At 42.6% G+C, this 13335-nt stretch overlaps 1 pseudogene; it reads left to right on the forward strand.

Moving 5' to 3' along the window:
- Positions 1 to 7665: 7665 nt before the first annotated feature.
- LOC123346869 lies at positions 7666 to 12986 on the forward strand (annotated as a pseudogene).
- Positions 12987 to 13335: the final 349 nt, after the last annotated feature.

Here is a 13335-nt window from a genome sequence, read left to right on the forward strand (position 1 = left end):
TGGGCTGTAAACTGACAGACCTGTAATTCTCTGGGATAAAAGGGCTTTAGAGAGTTAACATGGTACACTTTAGGCTTTAAGGAAGAATTAGGAAATGCTATGAGGTAGTTAACAGCTCCCAGGCGCTCCTGGACCGTGAATGGTCCTTCCCATGACGCTTCTGTCTGTTACAGCTCCATTTTGTTCTTACAGCTGTCCCCTTACTCCATTTTGTTCTTGTTTTCCTCCTTTGGCCGCCCCTCCCTGGCTGTTAAGTTGTTTACCAGGGCCTCTGCCCTTCTCAAAGGGAGGGCCCCTTAAGTTGTCTAACCAGAGCCATTGCCCTTCTCAAAGGGATGGCCACTTATGCTAAGTGGGACCACTGCCCTGTTCAAAGGGTTAGTCCTGTTATCACCTTGTTAAAACCTGGGCTTGGTGTAGGGTGGCCACTGTCCAGAGCTGCAAGACCTATTGTGTTTTTAGGATCCTGGGCATGAGTCATACCTCTGGGCTCAGGGCTAGTCCAAACATGCCTCTGTGGCTGCCTGCAATTTTTTCTCTGCCTCCCTCCTCCCTGTAAGAGGGGGAGCCAATCAGAGTTACTGGCGGGAAGCTGCCAGGGTTTGCCTTTAAAAACAGACATTTTTTTAACAGACTTCAGAAAGGTTCTTGCATTGCTGCCTGGTCTGATCAACCAGAGGTTCTGGGGGTCCTTTCTCCGCTCTCGTTTTATTTTTGAGCGTACCCCCGTTTTTGAACACCCCCCCACGAAGAACGAATTGCTGCCTGAGAGATCTCCTGATTATCAAGATTGTACCGAGCCTTCTGATGTGCTTGCTGTTTCTGCCTCTGCTGCTGCCTTGGGGGATGGTAAGAATCCCTCTGTGAAACTTTCTATACTTTTATTTTATTATTTTAGCTGCTGGCTCTGTCTCCCCAGCACACAGACTCAAGCTAAACCTTGGTCTGTGTTTTAAAACCTCTCTCTTAAACCCCGTGGCACTCTGCCACTGAAAATAAGTTTGTGCTGCTGCTAAGTTCTGCTCCTGTGGGCTTTGCCTTGGACTGTTTTCAGCTGTATCCACTGCTGCAGTCACGCCCCGCCCCCTCTTTGGAGCTGTGTCCTGGACACACACCACTCAGCCCTCTGGAACTATCCTTAGCATAAGGTGCACCCATTAAGTTAAGTTTAGCATTATACTTTGTAAGTTAGGCTTAGAGAATTGTTGCATTGTGTTTTAATTTGTGTAGTCTTGGTTAAGTTAGCTCATAGATAAGATTTTGCTGTGTTCTGTATAATTGTAATTGTCTGTCTTCCCACTGCAAACACCCCCTGCAGCTTCTCTGTGTCTTTCTACCTTGTTACACTCTCTCTGCTGCTTAAGCTTGCAGCCTGTTTGTTCTGTCTCACTAAGTTTAAATCTCTAGCATGAAACCCCATTGGTTACTTTCTTCCTCTCTGATACCCCTCACATTCTACATTTACACCACTGTGACACATTTTTACCTAAAATTGTTTATTTAACACATTTTATCCATAACTGTTAGTTGGTTATATGCTGCTGTGACACACCTTTTTACATAGAAATCGCTAGCTACCTGTTACATTTATACCTCAGTGTTAACTGATTACCCACTGTATTGTATCCTACTGTGTTGTACCCCACTATTGAAACCCCCTTACTGTTCACCAAAAAGAAACCCCTCCCCAATTGTCTACCTTAACAACCCCATACCCCTCACTATTGAATTTTCCCTGTTTTTGTATTTTCTTAATAAAGTTTATTTTGCACCCCACCCGTGTGGTAATTGCTCCCCAAGATCCCATATACCTGCTGGCAGGGACAGCTTCCATCTTATGGGCCTGTAGCGCCTTCAAGACCATGACCTGGTCTCCTACCTTGAAGGAACGGTCTCTGGTATGTCTATCATACCAGACCTTTTGCTCCGCTTGAGCATCCTTTAGGTTCTCTTTAGCAAGGGCCCAAGAGTGTCTGAGGGTGCTTTGTAGGTTGCTTACAAAGTCCAGAATGTTAGTTCCTGGAGAAGGCGTAAACCCCTCCCATTGTTGCTTCACCAACTGTAATGGCCCCTTAACCTCATGGCCATACACAAGCTCGAATGGTGAGAATCCTAAACTGGGATGTTGTACAGCCCTGTAGGCAAACAGCAACTGCTGCAACACTAGATCCCAATTATTGGAGTGTTCATTTATGAATTTACGGATCATGGCCACTGGATTAACAGTTTTCTGTTCCCTGACTGACCAGAGCAGGGGCTGCTCCAAGCTAATGAGAACACCTGACTCTAATTAACCTGTAAAGAGTCAGGTGAGGCTGTTAAGCTAATGTGACCACCTGACTCTAATTAAGACCCCACTGATACTATAAAAAGGACTCACTCCAGTCAGGCAGAGGAGAGGAAATGTGGCTGAAGGGCTGGTTAATGAAGACACCCTCAAACCATTGTTAAGGGAGCCCTAAGGTAAGGGTGAAAAAGGGAGAAGCAGGAGAGCTGTGGGGAAGTGGCCCGGGGAAATGTAGCAACTCTGGCAGTGAAAGGTTGGCTGCCAACAGCTGCTACCATTAGGGTCCCTGGGCTGGAACCTGGACTAGAGGGTGGGCCCAGGTTCCCCCCAACCCACCACTACAGGAACATATCCTGGGAGGGGAAGTCAGGCCCTTGTCAGGACAGGAGGCTAAACTGTTCTGAAATAAGCCCCGAGGGACAACAGAGACTGTGGGAGTTCTCTCACCAACCTCCTTGCAGGCCTATGATGAAAAGGGCTCAGTAGACTGTAACGATGGCCCTAGAGAGAGAAGGGCTAAGTGGAGGGTCACAGTGAGCCACTGAGGCTAGCATAAACCGCCTAGAAGCGCAGGACCCATGGGGACAAGGTCAGAGCTCTGCCACAAATAAAAAAAAAAATCATATACTTAATACCAATTCATCTCAGTTTGTTCATGTGGGTATATGTTTTAAGCTGCTTATGAATTCATTTTAGGGATACACATGAATGCTCAGTGAGGTACATAGGTTTGAAATGTATATTTGTTACATGTAGGTGGTAACATATGTAGGCAAGCCCTCAAAAGAGTATATCTACATCAGAATACACAGAGAAAATTATTATACAAATATGTACAGTGTACACAGTTATTTAGTGCAATATTGTTATACTCAGAACCTCAAGTAGTTATAGAAGAGTATTTAACACAGTTATTATTTTACATATCTAATATATAGTATATTTAGTGCATACTTAGTGCAGGAATTATTGGACTGAATTTGCTGGCCTATGCTCATCAGGAGGTTAGACTAGATTATCATAATGGTCTCCTGTGGCCTTAAAAATCAAGAAATATATGATATACATCCTGAAGCTATAATCAGTGCTCCTAGTAATTTTGAGCAATATTATTGATGTTTATTTTAAGCTCCCCCCCCAATTTTTATTGATTTAGGATTTCAGAGTTTTGCAAAATCAGGGGTTTTAAGCTTTCCCCCATCACCACAATGTTTATCTTTTTAAATTTTCACAGTTGCAGGAAATTATGGTGGAGGGGATCATACAATAATTATTTAATGACAGTAGATGCTGACTTTCAAAAAGTTAAAGCTTTATAAAATGTTATAATACACATTGTCAACATCACATGTGAAAATATACAAAGTAAATATCCTTAAATCAAACTGCAATAAGTTCTCAGGTAGCATTTTTCTTACTTTGTCTATCTGTCAATTTTGATTATCGAGGGCAATATTTTTTGTCAGTTTGTGGGTGTTTGGTGAATTGACATTTATTAATATTCACCAATAAAAATCGAATCCCTCCTAGCCTAGTTATGAGGGAAATCCTCCTTCCTCCCGCCACTGTTTTGTGTGGATTTAGGCATGCTCAGAACCCACCTACCAGATCAAGTTCCCCAGGAGAAAGAAATGCAGCAATGCCTATGTTCACCTGGTTTGAGGATCCGGCTGGGACTCAGACTTGAGAGAGGCAACCAGGCACCTCAAGTGAGGCAGCAGTGTGCATGCCTAGAGGCAGAAACATAAGCTCTAAGCTGACTTTTGCAGCAAAACTTTTGGCATCGAGCGAATTAAGGCACTTACAGAGTTAGGCAACAGCTAAGTGAGGGCTTTGAAGATCTCAGTGCTGCCTACATTTTGAACATAGGTGTCTAAAGTACTAGTGTTGTGTTAATTAAGATGGAATACGTGGGCCCAAAAAGTCAAAGGTGTTACCATAACACTGTCACTGTCCAATATCAAACAATGTTAAACAAAGTTCAGGGTTTGATACACACAGGCCTCAGCCTGCTTAATCCCATGGCAAACACACCATTAAAATACTTTTAACCTTTTATTAAAGATAAAGAAAAGAAGAAAGCACAGTTAAAGCATTTAAAATGTCAGGTATTAAATAAGGTTTTCATTTTAACAACGTCCCTCGCTCCCTGTCCCTTTAGCTGAAGAGAGTTTTAGAAGGGAAAAAAAAAACCAACCACCCTCATCTGTCAGTCTCTTTGATGGCATCAAAGACGGTAATAACTGTCCTTTGGAGGGAATGTGAATTAATTAGTTGAGATGGGCTGGAACTGTTATTGTTCAAGTCCCTCCAATCGCATTTCATTTGAAGCAGTGGTTGGGACTTAACCTGTTTATAACATTTATTAGTGAACTTTCCATAGTTAATTCCCAAGCAGGCAAAAATGATGGGCCCAATTGTCACAGCAGTAGTTAGGCACCTAAATGCTTTTCTGGATCTGGGTCTTAGTGCTAAATTACCTGCCCTGAGCAAATGGAATTGATATAATTAGAAGTGAGCATCTCCTGTTGCCCAGACCAGTGCATAACCCACTGGACTATGCCGCGTACCAAAGAAGTGTAAGGAACACAATAATTATATGGTAGGAGGCACATTAAATGAATTAAATGGCACATTAAAGGTCTCTGCCATCACAAGTGAGTCTATGACATATGGGCAAAGGCTAAAACATTCTGAAAGGAACAGTAGTTGGGTTCACAGATGGTAACCTAATTAAAATTTCTTGGAAAGTGTCATGATTTTTTATCTTTCCATGTACATCTCAAAAAGTGGCTCTGGGATTCTCCAGTGAGTGGATCCCCTGGGGTACCTGTGACCATTAAAACTAATCAGCCTCACCCAGTTGAGGCAGACCTACTTCACAGAGAATGGCAAGTAGATTGTGAGACCAGAAGAACAAGAGTCAACATATGAAAGTACAATTCGCTTAGATGTGACAATACCCGCTGGACAAGTCAAAAGACCCTGATGTTGCAGGTGCTGTTTGAGGGCTTCTCGCGTCTTGACATGAAGGGAAAAATCAGAATGATTACTACTTTTCAGTCTTTGAAGAAGTTCAGAATAAACTACTTTAGTATTTAATCCAAAAGAGCTGGGACTAGAATTTAAAAGATTACCCTACAAGAATTTGTTTTACAGTACTTGGTGATGACTGAGGCACAAGACTCAATCTGTGTGTAGCCGGCTTGGCCTTATGGTATCTTCCTAAAATCACAGACCTAGACTAACGTGAGTAGCTGTTCTGCCCCCCTTTCTGTTTATCTATTTCCTTTTCTAGTTTTTCTTTTCCCTCTTCTCTTTCTGTTTTTAAATATCTTTTATCTCCATTTTGATAACTTTTTTTCTTATATTTTCATTTTCCCTTTCTCCTTTCTCTCCTTTTTTTTCTTTCACTCATCTTTTTTTTCTTCTTCTTTTTTATTTTTTTCTTTCCTTCCTTTGTTGTTGTTTTTTGGTTCCTACATTTTTCTCCTTTCCTTTTTATTCTCTTTCTTCATTTCTCTCCTTTCATTTTCACCCTCTCCTTTCCTTTATTGCTTTTCTCTGTTCCTTTACTTTAATTTTACTTCTCCTTTCTTTTAGACTCATAGACTTAAGGTCAGAAGGGATGTCATAGGTTTATTCCCCACTTGGAGCTGTTGGGTTCCAAGATGGGGACCTGCATGAACTCCTCTAAACTAAAATCCTAGTTTAGATCTGGTTCTCGCTACCACCAGTTACGTTTTAAGTGAGTAACACACTGCCTGTTCCCCCAAACTTTCCCTGGGAAACACAGATTCAATCTCCCTGAATCTCAACACAGAGGGAAGCAGCCCACTTCCCCCCTCCCTCTCTCCTAGCTACTCCGGAGAGATACACACCGATTCAACTCCGTGACTCAACACAAAGAGGGACTCACCTTCCCCTCCCCTTCCCTAGTCCTGGAGAGAGATACCTTGATTCAAACTCCTTGAATCAAACCCAGGAGGAACTTACTCTTCCCCCCTCCCCTTCCCCTGAATTTCCACAAGAGAAGGAATTAACCAAGTCCAAAGAAAAGAAAATAATTTATTAAAAAGAACAAAAAGAAAGTACACTATCTCTGTCATACCAGGATGGAACAATACACAGAGTCTAAATTATAAACCTGGAGAGAACTCCCCCTCCCCCTTTCTTTCTCAGTAAAAGCAAAGTAACAGCAATAGAAATAAAGAGATTCCTTCAGCAAAACACACAATTGCAAATGTAGAAATCAAATTATAAGACTAATTTGCCTTTCTAATACTCACTATACTGGATAGTAGGAAATACTCCAGGAGAACTTGGAGACATGTCTGGCCTCTCTTAGGCTATGGCTACACTTGTACTTCAAAGCGCTGCAGTTTGCAGCGCTGGAGAGGGTGTGTTTTCACACCCTGCTGCAGCGCTGCAAATTTGCAAGTGTAGCCATGCCCTCAGATCCAAAGAGAGAACGCAACTCAAACAAAGAACACAAGACAAAGACTTCCCTCCGCAGAGATTTGAAACCATCCTGTCCCTTGATTGGTCCTCTGGTCAGGTGTTCCTCAGGTTACTGAGCTTGTTAATCCTTTACAGGTAAAAGAGACCTTAACCCTGATCTGTTTATTTATGACAAGGGATCATTATGGTCATCTAGTCTGACCTCCTGCACAACGCAGGCCACAGAATCTCAGCCACCCACTCCTGTTATTACTTTTTTTTTCTTTCCTTATTTTTAAGGCTAGTCCAAATATTTCTATCAAAACTGTTTTTGACAAAAAATAAATGGCTTTTAAAATAAACTAAAACTTTTGTGGTAAGTGTCTGCTTTCTGTGGAGGATTTTTGACTTTTCATTAAGAAAATAAAAACCAGAAATTTTGAAGAGTTTTCAGCTGAAAACTTTTCTTTTTTCTTCCCCTCTCTCCCTCACATCTAAAAAAAGTAAAAAATTTGCCCAGGGAAACAATTCCACCCAGCTCTGCTCTTCTTTGTTTTTGGGGCTTTTCTCGCCTCCACTTTTCTTTCCTCTTCTGATTGCCATTTGTTTTCTCTTCTCGTTGTGTTCACTTCCCTGCTCACATTGACTTGTTGTTCTTCCCATCCCACCCATTGCCCACAGGATAATTTTTTATTTGATATATTGTTCTTTTATCGTCTTCACTTTTCTTATTTAACCCTTGCTTTCCTGCTCTACAGTTTATCATTTTTTTTCATCCGTATCTGTCTTCCTTTTCCTTTTATGTTCTTTTCTGATCTTTTCTTTCCTCTTCTCTACTCTTCTGTTTTTCTACTTTTCTTTTCTCCTGTTCATCTGATACATTATTCCCTATTCCTTCCGTCCTCCCTCTACCCCTCACAGATAGATCCAATGTAGCCATGCGGAACCAAACCACCGTGACCGAATTCATCTTCATTGGCTTCCTCTACCCCCACCATCTGGAATGCCTCATTGCTGTTGGCTTCCTGGCCTCTTACTTGCTGATCTTGTCTGGCAATATCATGATCATCGCCATCATCCTCTTAGACCATCACCTCCACAGCCCCATGCACTTCTTCCTCTGGAACCTCTCCTGTCTGGAGAACCTTATTACATCTTCTGTCCTACCCAAGGTGATTGCCCACTTTCTGACGGGTGACAGGTCCATCTCCTACCTGGCTTGTATCACTCAGTGCTACTTCTACTTCCTTCTGGGCTGCAGTGAATTTGGCTACCTCTCTGATACTTGTCATTGAAATAAATGACTCATCTATTTACCTATTGACTCTATCTATTCAGGTGGTGATTTTCAAAATAGATTGGGGATGCAAAAGTTGTCAACACTTGACTGACTAGAGGTCAGGATTCTGACCTAGATACCTTCTCGGTTTAGTCTGGGGTTTGAGGGCCCCACTGACCACAAAGCCCCGCCCAATTGGCTCACGCTCCCATGGGACCTGCATGGAGCCCTAGATTGAGACCGACAGACAGATGGGAGTGTGGGCAGGATGCAGAAGGTGTCATGGGGGCTGGAGATAAAACGAGACACTCATAATGCATGCCCTGGGAAGCGTGGTTTCAGGAGATATTGACAATTGTGATTTCTGGATTTCAGTGCTGATTGGTTAAGGGGAGAGGAGGAACTACCACCAACAGTTCCTGCCTGTGCCCCAGAGCATATGCTCATTGGGTGCAGGACCTACATCATGCCCCCCTTAGCACTGCCCCGAACAAGTCTCTTAGCACTGCCCCCTGACCAACCAGCACTGAGGGGCGAGAACCAATTTTGATATTTAGAGTGTGAAAAGTTTGACGGGATGGGTGTGAAGAAATTTATGAAGGTGTACAAGATGAGTATTCCATAACTACATTGACAGCCCACTTGGAATTTCACAACATTCTAATTGAGGAAGCTCCCAAATGTCATTCAAAGTCAATAGGAGTTGGATGATTGTGAGTCTTCGCCTTCATGTTTTAATGGAATCATGTCCCAGAATAAGAATCCCTTTCCTTAGTCCTTTCCAGTCTGTTGAAAACTGAGACTTTCTTCAGGGGAATGAAACCAGTCACAGACTCTGTCCACCAGTCTATGGTCATTCGGTCATTTTTATAGACCTTGATGATATGACTAAAATATTAAAGGCTGAGACTGTCAGTTACCCAACTCCCCTTGGTTTTGGAGCCTAAGTCCACTAGGATCCTTTGAAAATCCAAGTCTACAACCATGTAGGGAGTGATATCCATGCTCAGATGATCCAAACAGGACAGGGGATCTATTGATCTGCCCATAAAAAGGGTATAATTGAAAATTTGGTCCCTTCTCTGAAGAGGTGTCAATTAAAGAAGACAGTTGGCCTCCACAGGAAGGAGGAGAGAGATTATGAAATACATACATACTCAGAATCAACTCCCTGATGTGCCCTGTTCTCTAAAAATCTTGACTCCCACCCAACACACTTTAATTGTTACACTCACTCCTCTCCCAGAGCTAGGAATTGAACCCAGAAAAGCTGATACTCTGCTACCTGCTATAAACAGTCAATCTTCTTCTAACAGACTTCTCTCAGGCCATTGGAGAAGTGTCCTTACTATGTTATTCACAAACATATTTATAAATCAGAGGTTTTGTTATTCATATACCACCTCTTCTTAATAATCATGACTGGCAAAAATCACAGGCAAAAAAGATTGGCTCTAAAGCCTGAGACTGTTGCCATCAGTGTCATAACTTTGTCAATTGCAAAGATCTGATGTCGCAGAGGAAGGTGAAGAAAACCCTTATAAAACAAGGCAATAATTTAACTCGGCAGAGGAGGACAGAGTTCCACCAGTGACTCATGAAACAGCTCAGGCTAAGGCTGAAGTTCTGACAGTTCCAGCACACTGTCCCACTAACCTGCTTCAGCCCTGCGTTGGGGAGCCTGCATCCATGTGTCCCAGGCTAGTTCAATGTCCATGATACTTCCATGTCAAATACACTCAAGGCCTGTGCACCACTGAAGGCCTTTGCAGGTTTAGGCCAGGATTTTCAAAGAAGCGTAAGGGAGATGATTGTCCAGTTCACACTGAAAGTTACCCCCAATGGGAATTGCTTGGGAATGACATTGGAGTGAATTTTACCACTAGCCCTTAGCTGCTGAGATGAATTTACCAAGAAGTTTGCAAATTATTTCCAAGGCTGTTGGTGAATACACTTTAGACATGGAGACTTGTCCTCTGAGAGCTGGTCTGAGAACCACTGCATACATTTCACATGAGACAACAAGCAGCCATCATGTGGTAACAAATTGGAGTCACGTCTGCCAGGGGATAGATCTGAACTGGAGATTTAGAAATTAATGGTGGGAAGAGCTGACATCCCTGGAGGATGCTGTCCTTGGCTTTCTGTAGATCTATCACAGCATGGAAACGGCACTGTGAATTTCCCTACACACACTCTTGACCAGAGTGCCTCAACTCTGTCTTTAAGAAGTCACTGTAGGGATGAGAGGGGAGTTAATAACTACCCATGGTCCAGTGAGTTCTCAGCTCCATCCTGAGAGTGCCAACAATGGGGAGCAATGTGTTCCTAGTTGGATGTTGAAATCATGATGAAGTGAACACCATGTCTCTTTAAAGACTAGTCAGACCTCATGCCAGTTCCACCAAGATCTATGCTGTTGAGATCACTGGCAATTAGTGCTAAAAGCTTTTGGCCTACCTATCAGTTATATTTGTTCTTGACATTTGTAGATACAATTTATACATCCTTATTACATGTCCTTCAGGAGCCTGTTCCTGAGAAGCTTATATAAATTGTCTAGGTTCTAAGATCTCAGACCCTTATTGCAACAAACACATCTTAATCATGATGAAGAATATATCTACAGTAAGTGCTTGGAGAACTGAGAGTAAACTAATATTTTGACCTTGATCAACAAGTAGAGTTGTCATTGCAATTTGGATTGGACCATCTCTGAATTTAATGGTAGTTTCTTTATTACTGAGTTTATTTCATTGATCAAAGTGCTTACAAACAGAATACAATTACTAATTCTCCCAGGCACCCATAGTCAGTAGAACCCTGGGGATTTTATCCCAGTAGTCACTGAACAGTACAGAAAGGATTGATGTCTGAGATTCACTAGCAGAGAAACTTCTCTGTCAAGATAAGTCAATTTCAGAAATGATGGAACTGCTCAGAAGTGGGAAGGTTTGACTGCTCAGAGTAAGGTATTTGTGGGACAGTCTGAGGCATTTTCCTTCTTTACTATTTTGACCCCAAGTTCATTTTTTGGAGTCATCAACACCTAAATTATCTCCAGAATTGAAGGAAAAATAGAAAACCTCTTTCTCTCTCCTTCTCTCTCATCTAATCACTCAATCTAATTTACTCTTATGTATCCAATCTACAGAATTGTTCTTAATTTCTTTCTCTCTGTCTTATCAAAGGTATTATGCATAATGTCTTTCTATCAAGGTAAGTAATAATAATGAATGATTCATCTATCTGCCTATCGACTCTATTTGCAATGTCATTTTCAATGACACCTAAAATATATTCATCTACAGGATTCTCTCTCATCTCACCCAGATTTGAGAGTCCCACAGACACACTGGAGAATCTATCTGTAAAGAAGAACAGAAATTGGTCCAGCTGTGTTCCAGTAACGTGAGAGGTAAATCTAACCACATTAGCTGGCAGTGAAGTGTAAGATTAGACGAGACCAGCCATGTGTCTGGGCTCTTTGTTGTTGGTTTGTCTAGTGCTTTTTCTCTCAACACTTATTCTCATTAATGGGATGGCACTGTGTGAGGTAGGGAAGTGGGAACAAATGTGGGGGTGCTCTTTAATAATCATTCGTAGGGCTGCATGTCGGTCACAATGGGAAAGAAGTCACAGACACTGTGATTTTCCCATTTGTTCATGACTTTGTGTGTGTGTCCATGACTCACCCTGCAGTGGAGGCTCCTGCAGTGCCTGTCCTGCGGGGCTATACCCAGCCCCTCACTCCAGGCATTGTGACCAAGTGCACGGGGTCGCAGTGCCACTCAGGTGTGGCCCAACTGCCCCTCTGGAGTGGACACAGCAGCTACCAATGTCCGTTTCTGAGGTGAGTGTGGGATAGGGTGTCAGAATCGCCAACCAGAGATGAGTAAGATCCAAGGGATAGAACACCTGAGCTGTGTGAACATAGAGAGATGAGAAAGGGGAGGGGGTGAAGCTGATTGTGTAACTAATCTATCTTTTTATCTATTATGAGATACCTTGCAAATCCCTGAGAGGGATCTAAATACCTATGGTGTCTCAAGAGGACCGAGTTATGGAAGAAAACAGCAGTGACAGAGTTTATCTTTCTGGGCTTCTCAGACCTCCAGCATCTGCAGCCCGTTCTTTTTGTCCTCATCTTACTCATCTACCTCTTCACACTGATAGGAAATGGTCTCATCATCACTGTCACGGTTGCTGACCTGGCCCTCCATACCCCCATGTATTTCTTCCTCAGGAACTTGTCAGTCTTGGAGATCTGCTACACTTCAGTGGTCGTCCTTAAGACCTTGACCAACCTCCTCTTTCCTGGGCTGTGCAGTCCATATGTACTTCTATCTTTTCTTTGGCAGCACAGAGTGTGGCCTGCTGACTGTTATGTCCTATGACTGGTACGTTGCCATATGCAACCCCATGCGTTACTCACTCATCATGAGCAGAAAGGTCACCCTAAACTTGGCAGCTATGGTATGGATCGTGGGTAAGTTGGTGGCATGTGAGCAAACGGCAGCCATATTCACGTTACCCTTCCATGGGCCGAAAAAAATGAACCACTTCTTCTGCGACGTCCTCCCAGTGCTTAGGCTGGTGAGCACAGACACATCGCTCATCAATGCCATTCTTTCCTTTCTCACTATGTTGTTCACAATAGTCCCCTTAATCTTAATCATCACCTCCTATGCAATCATCATCTGCACCTTTCTGAAGATGCACTCAGGTAAGGGGAGACATAAAGCTTTCTCAGCTTGCTCCTCACACCTAATCACAGTCATATTATTCTATTGCAGCACCTTTATCACCTACATGAGGCCCAGTTCTAACGTCTCTGTGGACACTGATCGAGCCCTCGCCCTGTTGTACACGGTCATTATTCCAACATTCAATCCAATCATATACAGTCTGAGGAACAAAGAAGTCAAGGAGGCTCTGAGGAAATTCTTGACCAGGAGTAACATTTTTTTGTTCTCATAAATACAGTTGTTTTTTCTAATCATTGAGCCCCATTGAAGTGTCTCAGCTTGGGAGGTATCACAAAGTCGGAAAATATCTGTATTATTGCTTAACAATATGATGTATAATTTGGTTTCCCTTTTTAATTCTATATTGGCATCTGACATGGTGGATAGCTCAGTGGTCTGAGCATGAGCTTGCTAAATCCATGGCTGTGAGTTCAATCCTTGAAAGGGTCATTCAGGGATCTGGGGCAAAATTCTGTCTGGGGATTGGTCTTGCTTTGAGCAGGGGGGTGGACTAGATGATCTTCTGACTCCGTGATTCTATGACTGTGTAACATTAAACCAAAGGAGGTTGTAAAGTGTGC

Source organism: Mauremys mutica, chromosome 12 (genome assembly GCF_020497125.1).
Source record: "Mauremys mutica isolate MM-2020 ecotype Southern chromosome 12, ASM2049712v1, whole genome shotgun sequence".
Taxonomy (NCBI): domain Eukaryota; kingdom Metazoa; phylum Chordata; order Testudines; family Geoemydidae; genus Mauremys; species Mauremys mutica.